This window comes from Zingiber officinale, chromosome 2A (genome assembly GCF_018446385.1).
Source record: "Zingiber officinale cultivar Zhangliang chromosome 2A, Zo_v1.1, whole genome shotgun sequence".
In the NCBI taxonomy this organism is placed as follows: Eukaryota; Viridiplantae; Streptophyta; class Magnoliopsida; order Zingiberales; family Zingiberaceae; genus Zingiber; species Zingiber officinale.
This window is the reverse complement of record NC_055988.1, coordinates 167643014-167655488: the sequence shown is the minus strand read 5'-3', so window position 1 is coordinate 167655488 and position 12475 is coordinate 167643014.

Below are 12475 nucleotides of genomic sequence, written 5' to 3'. Positions count from 1 at the left end.
ATGGGATGCCCAAGCCTGGTTCAAAACACTGGAGAGTATGATGGAACTTTTGGACTGGCCAGAGTTTGAAAAGGTGAAATGCGCCTCATTCTGCCTGACAGGAGACGCACGTATGTGGTGGGAGAGAATTAAAGCGAAGCGCCCGGTGAACCAGATGACATGGGCTGATTTCGAGAGAGAATTCTTTGAAGAGTTCTTTCACATGCGGGTCACAAACCGCCACTACGACGAGTTCACTGAATTTCATCAGGGCAACCTTACAGTTGAGGAAGTCGTGAAGAAATTCAACAGACTGGCTCATTTATGCCCTGAACTAGTCAGCATTGAAAGAGAACGAGTCCGGTTGATGCTCAAAATGCTAAGGCTGGAGATAGCAATGAATGTGGCCATCGGCGTACATAGGCCGCAAACTACAGAAGAACTAGTAAGCAGTGCTCTGACCACCGAGCATTACCAGAACAACATCAAGCAGCAGAAGCAAGCCTTTTCAGAGTCTAAGGGCCATAGAGGCTTAGGTACTCAGAAACACCAGGGCCACAGCTCTAACTGGAAAGGGAACCCCAGCCATAAACGTAAGCCAGGGAGCTACCCAAAAGGAGGACTATCTAGTAAACAGCCTAGTTATCCCAAAAGTTCTACTTGTGGGAAATTCCACCCTGGAGTTTGTCGCAAGGGCACACGAGGATGTTTTGAATGTGGCCAGGAAGGGCATATGACTAAGTAATGCCCGAACAAAATCAGCAATCCTCCACCACAGCCGATTCAGTATGGAGATAAACTAGCACAATTACACTGGATGCAGGCTGCTATAGATGGTCCACACATCAGCCAAGGCAGACTAGAAGCCCTCTCAGCCACAACGAACGCGAGGATCTACTCACTCACCAGGGAGGATGTAGCGAATGCCTCGACAGTTGTTACAGGTCAGATTAGTATTTTACAGCAAAGTATAACTGTTTTATTCGATACTGGGGCAACCCATTCTTATATATCCAGGGCATTTGCCGAAAAGTTAGCACTAACTCCAGATGCACTTAGTGGTCAGTTTTTGACAACATTACCTTCAGGAGAGATCATCATCTACGCACTGGCTCCGAGCAGTGCCAGTCATTATAGCAAACAGAGAGCTTTTTGGTGATCTGATAGTGCTAGATATGGCTGACTACGATGTCATTTTGGGAATGGATTTTCTGATCAAGTACGGTGCCTCTATAGAGTGCCGTAAATAGAAAGTTGTATTCCAACCTGAAGCAGGAGTGCAATTTGGTTACATCGGAGAACTAAAGAGAAAAGCCAAGAAGTTTCTCTCAGCTATGAAAGCACAGAAACTACTTGATACCGGATGTACGAGATTCTTAGCACATGTAGTCAATACTAGTCAGAATAAGCACCAAAAGCTAGAAGAGGTCCGAGTTATATGTGACTACCCAGCAGTCTTCCTTGAGGAGTTACCAAGTCTAGCACCAAACAGGGAGATTGAATTTGAGATAGAGCTCATCCCCGGTACGAATCCCATCTCCAAAGCACCCTACCGCATGGCTCCAGCAGAACTGAAGGAACTTCAGGAGCAACTACATGAGCTACTCGACAAGGGCTTCATACGCTCTAGTCACTCACCATGGGGAGCGCCTGTATTGTTTGTGAGGAAGAAGGACGGGAGCATGCGCTTGTGTATAGACTACCGAGCACTAAACCAAGTCACTATTAAGAACAGGTATCCTCTCCCCAGGATAGATGACCTGTTCGATCAGCTAAAGGGAGCAGTAGTGTTCTCTAAAATAGACCTCAGATCGGGATATCACCAGGTGAAAGTTAAAGAAGGTGACATACCCAAAACGACCTTCAGGACCAGATACGGACATTATGAGTTCGTAGTCATGCCCTTTGGTGTGACGAATGCTCCAGCTACCTTCATGGATCTCATGAATAGGGTATTCAGAGAATACTTAGATAAGTTTGTTATCATGTTCATCGATGATATTCTTATCTATTCCAGAACTCAGGAAGAACACACAGAACATCTGAAGATAGTATTGCAGACCCTTCAGCAGAACCAATTGTATGCCAAGTTCACGAAATATGAATTCTGGCTCGATCAGCTATCTTTTCTGGGTCACATCATCTCCAAGGATGGTATTATGGTAGACCCCAATAAGATAGAGGCTGTGAGTAACTGGAAAAGACCTAAGAACGCCCATGAAATCAGAAGCTTTCTGGGACTAGCAGGCTACTACAGAAAATTTGTAAAGGATTTCTCCAGGATAGCCTCCCCACTGACAGCTCTTACCAGGAAGAGCAGAAAATTTCAGTGGACAGAGGACTGTGAGAACAGTTTCATGGAGCTCAAAAGAAGATTGACCAGTGCTTCCATTCTGGCTCTACCAGAAAACACCGATAGCTTTGATATTTACAGCGATGCCTCTAAGTTAGGACTAGGAGCAGTACTGATGCAAAATGGTAAGGTGATCGCCTATGCCTCCAGACAACTCAAGGACTATGAGAGGAACTACCCTACTCATGACCTTGAGCTCGCAGCAGTTGTCTTCGCCCTCAAATTTTGGAGACATTACTTGTATGGAACTCAGTGTAGAGTGTATATAGATCATCAGAGTCTGAAGTACTTCTTTACTTAGAAGGATCTGAATATGCGACAACGCAGATGGCTCGAGCTGGTCAAGGACTATGACATAGACATCCTCTACCACCCGGGAAAAGCCAATAAGGTGACAGACGTACTTAGCAGGAAGTCCAGTGCTACCTTATTATCCCTAGCAGCCATGTCACCGCCCCTACAAAATGAGATTACAGATTTCGGACTCGAACTGATAGTTGGGCAACTTTCTACTATAATATTAGCATCTACCCTGCTTGGTGACATCCAGATAGCTCAGGATTAAGACCCTGAAATTCAGAAAATCAAGCAAGGGTTAGCAGAGTCAGAAAGTGGAGAGTTTCGAATATCTAATAGTGGGATATTACATTTTGGTGACAGACTATGTGTTCCGGATCAAGAGGAACTATGGAGGAAGATCCTAGACGAGGCTCACATGACTCCCTATGCGATGCACCCTGGTTCCACCAAGATGTACCAAGACCTAAAGAAACGTTTTTGGTGGCCGGGGATTAAAAGAGACATCGCTAGATATGTCAGTACCTGTCTGACCTGTCAGAGGGTCAAGGCAGAACACCAGAGACCAGGAGGAGTTTTGCAACCTATTCAGATTCCAGAATGGAAGTGGGAGGATATTTCCATGGATTTCATAGTGGGATTACCCAGAACCACGAATGGTTTTGATGCAATCTGGGTAATAGTTGACAGATTGACTAAATCAACCCACTTCTTAGCTATCAGGATATCCTACTCCATGGAGCAGCTAGCTCAGTTGTATCTCAAGGAGATCGTCAGACTGCATGGAGTCCCACGGACCATCATTTCAGACAGAGACAGTAGATTCACATCACACTTCTGGGAGTGTGTACAGTCAGCATTGGGCACTAAGTTAAAGTTTAGCATAGCATTCCATCCTCAGACAGATGGTCAGACGGAGCGAGTAAATCAGGTGCTCGAAGATATGCTCCGAGCATGTGCCCTAGACTTCAAGGGAAGTTGGTGCAAATATCTGAGTTTAGCAGAATTTGCATACAACAATAGCTATCATGCCACTATCGGCATGACACCTTACGAGGCTCTCTACGGGCGGAGGTGTAGATCTCCAATCTGCTGGTATGAAAGTGGTGAACAGAAAGAACTAGAACTTCAGACAGATCTAGTAGTAGATACCACAGCAGCTATACAGCAGATCCGCCAGAGGATATTAGAGACAGCTCAGAGCCGCCAGAAAAGCTATGCTGATACACGACGCAGACCCTTAGAATTTTCAGTTGGGGATACAATATTTCTCAGAGTAGCTCCCATGAAGGGAGTAATGCGTTTTGGGAAGAAGGGCAAATTGAGTCCCAGATATGTGGGACCATACCTTATCACTAAAAGAGTTGGCAAGGTAGCATATGAGCTAGAGCTACCTCAGGAGATGTCCGCTATCCATAACGTATTTCATGTCTCTATGCTGAAGAAGCATATCCCAGATGCCACCCAGGTGATTGAGCCCTAGTCGGTACAAATCTGCGAAGACCTCAGCTATGACAGCGACCTATTCAGATAATAGACCGAGCAATTAAGAAATTGCAGAATAAGGAGGTACCATTAGTAAAAGTCATTTGGCAAAATCACACAACAAAAGAAGCAACTTGGGAGACAGAAGCTAGTATGAGACAGAAGTACCCAGAGTTATTCTAAGTTCGAGGATGAACTTTTTATAAGGTATGGGGAATTGTAACGCCCGAAAATTCTCAAATTAATTTTAAAAATATTCTATGATTTTTCTGGAATTTTAGAATATTTTTATGGAAATTTTAGAATAGCCGAAGTAGCAAAAAAACAAATAAAAACATAAAACAGCTTAAGCGGGAATCGAACCTGAGACCTAGCGAACTCTATGCCTTATAGGGTGACTTAGTAACCAGGAGGCCCCAGCAGAGGTGTGCTGAAAGAAGAGAGGAATAATTATATTTATGATGGAGTTGGGGTGAAATTATCACTTAATATAAATAGGGAACTTAAGTGAGGATTGTTATTTTCTTGAACGACAATTCTTCTTTTCCCTCAACCTCACCCGCCGACCCCTCTCTCTCCAAAACCTCTCAGCGCCCAAGCTCAAGAAGACCTAGGGTTTCCTCCCTAAGGTCGTAGGAGCACCCTCCGACGACGACTCCGGTACGAGGATGGTCCCCTCCGCGAGAAGAACGCATAGACGCAAGAAGATCGTCGAAGAGATCTCTTCTCCGGAAAACCTAGCGATTGGATTGTAAGGAAAATTAGCACAGGAAGTGAGTAACCCCTCACCTGCAGTATAAGTAGCTATTTGTATGTTTCTATGCTTTAGTTTTGTCAAATGCAAATTCATCGGTACGTAGGGTGTGAATTATTGCACACCAAGTGCTCGATGAAATGGTTAGCACAGCTAAATGCCATAGTAGGCATTTTAATAGTTTAGTTAAATACTGTAGATGCATTTAAATGGTATACTTAGCCTTGCTTCAACTTATATGGGACTACGGTCCAATGGGTGGGCTCCCACAGTCGCCTCTAGGTCCAGATAACCTAGTTCTAGGTTCAGATAACCTAGTAAAAGCAAGTTAAGATAAATCAGTTTATAAACAGTATTTTACTTTATCAGAGGCTCTATACTGGACTTCAGTTGTCCTTGGGTTGGGCTCCCATAGTCGTCCCTAGGTTTAGATAACCTAGTAAACCCTACTAAATTCGGGTCTTGCAACCCCGGGTCTAGTTAGGGATGCGTGCATAGCAAGTACAGTTGCTGGGCCCATCAGCAGCATGATTAGTATTTTTTGTTGGATCGAGACGCGCTAGAGGGGGGGGGTGAATAGCGCTCGCGGCTATTTTGATCGTATCGGAATCGTAAAACTATCAAAGTAAATGTACGCAGCGGAAATAACGAATGCAATCATAGAGGGACACAAGAAGTTTTACTTCGTTCGGAGCCTAGGTCGACTCCTACTCGAATGCCCGCGATCCTTGATCGCTTTCGGTGGGCAACACTTATAAGTACGAAAAGGAGTACAAGATTTACAATTAGTACAGTAATTAAAAACAAGTATACCGACGACAGAATCGTAATCTCGAAGCTCCTGGTCGTCGTGGACTCGTAACAGCACTTCAGGGTCGTTGATTGAGTAGCACGCAGCACAAGGATCGCTTGGAAGTTGTTGTTCTTCAATGCTGCTCGAAGTCCCCTTATAAAGGGCATCCAAGGCGCCTTAAAGGCCTCTCAAGGCGCCTCCATAGCTCCGAGTCCACCGTGCAGATGAGCGCTGACCATTCTGCGCCTTATCACCTTGAAGGCGCCTTCATGGGTCTTCAAGGCGCCTTCCAAGGCACCTCCGTAGCCAACCGAGGCGCCTTCAGCCCTGCTTCGCGGCCAGGTCAGCCCAAGCTCCATGGAGGCGCCTCGGACACTGTTCATCCGAGGTTAATCTTTGCACTTTGGTCCTTGCAAGATACATTAATCCCAAGTATAACCTGCAGCACAAAGTTAGCACATAAAGCATAATAGAAGTGATAATGATAGTCTCCGGACTATCCGGGCGACTTCGGGTTTCCGGCCGGAAACCCTAGGTCGACTTGACGCCTACTGTTCCCTCTACGGGATCCTCACCTACTCCACTTAGGAGATTTACATTGCGGTCACGATCCTCCGGATCATTGGACTTTTGCTCGACTTCGGCGCTTAGGACTTCTGCTGGACATCCGCTTCCGAATCAGGTCTTTCACCTGGTTCGTCACACCAGGACTTTCCACCTAGGGTTACCACCCCCTAGGACTTTTGCCTGAAGACATCGACCTACCAAGACTTTCCGCATAGGGTTACCACCCCCTATGACCTAGGGTTACCGCCCCCTAGGGTTTTCCTTTTGCCTAACCGCAGCTAGGACTTTCCTGACATCCTCAAGTAGACTTGTTAGACTACCAAATATCTTAACTTTGAATTCTTTGCCATTATCAAAACACGAGTTCGATCGTCGGATGCTTCCCGCACCAACAATCTCCCCCTTTTTGATTATGACAACTCAAATTCAAAGTTAAGTAAACAAACGAATAGACATTTTTTACATAGGCAATGCAAATCTGCTAAGTATAGATGTCCAAAATAACTAAAGCAAATTTGCTCCCCCTTATCTTTTGCTCCCCCTTAACTCTTGCTCCCCCTTATCTTTTTGTTTACATTTTTGCTACTCTCCCCCTTTGCCATATATCAAAAATGGGTAATAAATGTTTGATTGGGTTGTACATGATTTTACTAAGGTTAACAGGTTAGCTAAGTTCAACAGGGTTTGAAAGTCAATGTCAATTGGAACTTAGTTTCAATAAAGTTTTAAGACAAGGTTATTCATTTAAGTTCAGTTGGTCCTTGAGTCCAAGCACAAGACATGTTCAGTAGATTGATTTATTAGGTATCAGAGCCATAAAGAGCAAAAACATTCCTTAAGAAGAAAACTGAGTATCCCTTACCAACTGTCTAACCTTTAGTTACTTGCTGATAGTCTACAGGACAATAGCTTTCACTAGGTTAGTCAAGTTAAGTTATTTTGGTCCAGATAGACTTGACTAGAGCTGGAGAACTTAACTTGATTAATGTTTATTGCATATTTAACGCCCAGACTCATATTGATGCACAGATATAAGCATTCTTGAGTCTAGGCTATACCCTATGCATCTCACGCCGTTCTATGTTTGTCAATCACAATCAAGGTAAACTTAGGTGCTTTGTGAGATGCTCTGGCTTAATTCTAGGGGAACATGATATCTAGGGGAAAAACCTAGGCTAATTCCAGAATTTTAAAATCTAGGAAAAAAAAAATTGGAGTTTTGAAAACTGTTTTTCCTAGAATTAAAAAAAAAACCAATAAAACCTATGCTCATAACACATAAAACTGAGTAATAACATGTCTAATCAATTTAAAGCATCCAAGATATACATCAAAAGCTGAGTAAGAGAAAGATCCCAAATGTCAATAATATGTCAAGGCAGGTGAACAGATAGAATCAAACAGGTGGATCGTTGGCTGGAGGATCGGCTAGGTGCTGCTCAGGTGGTGGCTGAGGCTGTCCCTGACGCTGAAGCTCGCCTCGAAGAGATGCGAATCCAGCAGCTATCTCAGATCGCATAGTCCGAAGAAAACGATGCGTCTGTGTGGACTGGATCTCAAGACGAGTGAGTCTATCCTCGACAGAGAGTGGTGCTGAAGATGACGGCCCAGCTGAAGAGGAGGGTCCGGCAGAGGTGGAAGGATCTGCGAAGAAGTCCTCTGCCAGGGGCAGCAGCTGGTGGTGGTCGGCCCTTCCAGGCCAGAATCCCCTCGGCAGTGATCTCTGCCCCTGCTAATCTAAGGCTACGCTGACCAACCTCATCATAGAGGGTAAGTGGGATGAGAACCCCTCTAGTAATGTCTATCCTAGAGCTGGAGAATATTTGGGTCAGGATATGACAATAAGGCATATGAATTACTCCAGATGTGACTGTGTTAGATGCAAGGATGATATTATGAAACATATGGAGGGATATGTCTATATCCAGGTGCTGGGTGAGGGCGTACAAGAAAAACGAGTGGGACGGTCACATCGTCGAGACATCCCGAGTTGATAAGGGTAGAATACAGGCTGTCAGGACTCTGTACATAGCATGATCCTGAACTCGAAGAAGAGTGGATCTGAACTCAGTCAGGCCTAAGGGTCTCTCCTCCCCATAGAAATGCATGTAAATGTCGTCTAATGTAACGTGGGAATAGGGGGCACCAAAAGGTAGGGGCCTACTCGGATAACATAAAAATGTACACTCAGACTCCCTAATCTCTAGGCTGGTGCGAAGTAGTGATGGAGTGAACTGAATGTTTGTACCTCCTACCCTGGTGGTATAAGTTCTATCATCAACCTTTTCAAGGTTGTGATAGAACTGGGCACATAGGTCTTGATTGACAGTTGTGGTGCAATCAACCAGTTTATCTAAATGATAATGGGTTATAATTTGGATAGTGGGTTGACAATTTTGTGACAAAAACTCCCTACCAATATATCTAGGTTTGATTGACTCAAAGGTAAACCTAGAGAAATCTATCCTATGCTGTTCCGAGGGGAATCTCGGATCCGTGGAAGGGGCCCGTGCTGGTGTGGTTTCCACAATACGACGCTTCCTATTATGCAAGAAAAATTGCAAAAACTAGCAAAAATATAGGATTTAAGAACTTAAAGAAGGGTTTAGATTGTACCTAGGAGGCATAGCTTGGATTTAAAGGGAAGGAAATAGGTAGAAGGCGCCTTGATTGGGAAGAAACCGAAGAGATCGGTGGTTTGCAGTGAGACACGAACAGAAGCAAAAATGCTTCTGTTCGTGACAAAAGAGATGTTTTAAGGCGCCTTAAGATCCCTTTAGGGCGCCTTTGGAGGCGCCTTAAGGGCTTCTTAAGGCGCCTTAAGTGAGCGGCGGGAAATTTCCCGCCGCTGCTTGAGGGCGCCTCCTCTTAGATGGAGGCGCCTTTGGATGCTACGTGTCCCTAAGTTTTTTTGTTTTTTTTTTAATCGACACATTCTTTAAGGTTTAGCTTTGATAAAAACAATATGGTTTTAGAAATTTAAATTAAGTTTTAAAATAATTTTGAAATTTATTTTAAAAAGATTTTTTAAATAAGTTTGAAATTGATTTTGAAAAGATTTTTAAATAATTTTGAAAATGATTTTGAAAAGATTTTTTAAATAATTTTGAAATTAATTTTGAAAAGATTTTTTAAATAATTTTGAAATTGATTTTGAAAAGATTTTTAAATAATTTGAAATTGATTTTGAAAAGATTTTTAAATAAATTGAAATTAATTTTGAAAAGATTTTAAAATAAATTTTGAAATTGATTTTGAAAAGATTTTTAAAATAAATTTTGAAATTGATTTTGAAAAGATTTTTAAATAATTTGAAATTAATTTTGAAAAGATTTTTTAAATAAATTTTGAAATTGATTTTGAAAAGATTTTTAAATAATTTGAAATTAATTTTGAAAAGATTTTTTAAATAAATTTTGAAATTGATTTTGAAAAGATTTTTTAAATAAATTTTGAAATTGATTTTGAAAAGATTTTTAAATAATTTGAAATTAATTTTGAAAAGATTTTTTAAATAAATTTTGAAATTGATTTTGAAAAGATTTTTAAATAAATTTTGAAATTTATTTTGAAAAGATTTTTAAATAATTTGAAATTAATTTTGAAAAGATTTTTAAATAATTTTGAAATTAATTTTGAAAAGATTTTTTAAATAATTTTGAAATTAATTTTGAAAAGATTTTTAAATAATTTGAAATTAATTTTGAAAAGATTTTTTAAATAATTTGAAATTGATTTTGAAAAGATTTTTAAATAATTTTGAAATTAATTTTGAAAAGATTTTTTAAATAATTTTGAAATTAATTTTGAAAATATTTTTAAATAATTTTGAAATTAATTTTGAAAGGATTTTTTAAATAAGTTTGAAATTGATTTTGTTTCTTAGTTATTTCACCCGATCTAAATTGTCAATCAGGGAATCCTATAATTGATGTGAGATGATTTATTGTTGAGTTCAAGGGTCTGGTTTAACTTTGTGTTAGATTCAGGTTTAGCTTTGGGTTCAACAAGTAAGCATTCTTTGGATAAACTTCTGGGCTATGGTGAGTCACAAGGAGCTCATTAAAGTAACCATGCCTTCGAGGTTTTCCAAATAGTCATACCCATTGAACTTAATACTAAAACTTGGTCTAACTAGTTAGGATCCATTTAAGGGTAGCTTCGGTCAGTTCCACTTGGCCAAATGCACCAGGTCGAAGCCATATCTTCCTAGACATGCGATGCCCAAGCTTCCCTAACGTACTATCATCCAAAAACTTCACCAGTACTGTGGTTCAAGTTAAACTTATCCCGTTTTAATCTAACCTTAATTACCCTGCCGGGTAATCTATTCTTGTTTTACCCATTCCGAGTAAATTAGGTTCAGTTACCCTGTCGGGTAGTTCAGTTGGAGGTGCTAGCTAGTTTGGATCCTCCATCTACTTTTCATTTTCATAATTTCCACTTGTTGAATTTTGAATTTGTAATTTAATTTTGAATTTAATTTCAAATTTTAAATTTTGAATTTGATTTTAATTTTAAAATTTTAATTTAATTTCGAATTTTAAATTTTGAATTTGATTTTTCATTTTAAATTTAATTTTGAATTTTAAATTTGAATCTGATTTTTAATTCTAAATTTTTAATTTAATTTCAAATTTTAAATTTTGAATTTGATTTTTAATTCTAAAATTTTAATTTAATTTTGAATTTTAAATTTTAAATTTTGAATTTGATTTTTAATTCTAAATTTTTAATTTAATTTCGAATTTTGAATTAAGATCGTTTTCATTTTAGCTTTCCCTGGATCACGACCTCGATATGGTCTGTCGAGGTAATATATTTGATCCTTAGGAACCCAGTATTGGCCAAGTCCAATTTGATTTATCAATTTGGACTTGGGAACCCATGCTTGGACTGATTTACTACTTTGTTTGTTTATTAAGGATAAATAAGATTTGTATTTCTTTTTACTTTTATATCCTATCCCAGTTTTATTGTAGACAGCTCTTTGTGTCCCAAGAATTAGATCCAAATTCTTGGAGCCCAGAGAGAACTTTTCTAAAGTAATTTTTAAATCTTTTAACTGATTTTTCAGATTTGAATTTTCTTTCTCAAGTTGTTGTACTTGAGTTGAATCTTCAGTTAAAGATTTTGAGTTAGTTACTCCTTTAAGAATGGTTACTTCTTTTAAAAGTGACTTAATTTTTAAATTTGACTTGGCTAATTTGCGAAGTAAATAATTGACTAAATTATTAAGCCTAGGAATACTTACAGCGGAGTCTGGCCCTTCGAAAACGGATGCGGATCCGTGGCTTTGCTCGGAGTCGGCTTCTGACTCGCTCTCGGATTCGCTGATCTGGTCCCGGGCCATCAATGCAAGTAAACTCGTTTGGTCGAGTTCGTCGTCTTCGTCCTCCGAAGAGGATTCGTCCCAGGTTGCCTTTAGGACTTTCCTTCTTCTTTGCTTCTTGGCTTCCTTTTGATTGGGGCAGTTGGCTTTTAAATGCCCCTTTTGGTTGCACCCGTAGCAAGTGACTTCGAATTTTATCTTTGAGTTCTGTTGAGCCTCCTTGGATTGAACTGCCTTCTTCAGATCTTTCTTGTTGAAGCCCTTCTTCTTCTTGTAGAGTTTCTTTACAAGATTCACAAATTCGCTGGCCAGTTCATCTTCTGAATCTTCTGAATCGGGTTCGTCTTCTGATTCCGATTCAACTTTTCGCCGTCCTCTTGATTCCCGTGTTCGACTCGTTCCTGCAACCAAAGCAATCCCTTTCTCGGATGGCTGTGCATTAGTTTGTTCATGGAGTTCGAATTCACTAAATAATTCGTCTAATTTTAAGGAGGACAAATCCTTAGAGACTTTATAGGCATCTACCATTGATGCCCATAATGTACTCCTAGGGAATGAGTTAAGGGCATACCTCATTATATCTCTATTTTCTACCTTCTGCCCGATTCCATGTAGAGAATTCAGGATATCTTGAATTCGGGCGTGCAAAGAGCTTGCCGTCTCGCCTTCCTGCATTTTCAAATTGTATAGTTTATTTAGTAACAAATCACGCTTACTTACCTTGGTTTCCGAGGTGCCTTCGTGAAGTTCGATCAGTTTCTCCCATAGCTCTTTTGCGGAGGAGAATGGACCGACTCTGTTGAGCTCTTCTTTGGTAAGACCACACTGAATGGTGCAGGTGGCTTTGGCGTCTGCTTCCACCTTTTTGATAAATGCTGGCTCACAGTTCTCACAGGATGTAGGTTTACCGTCTGT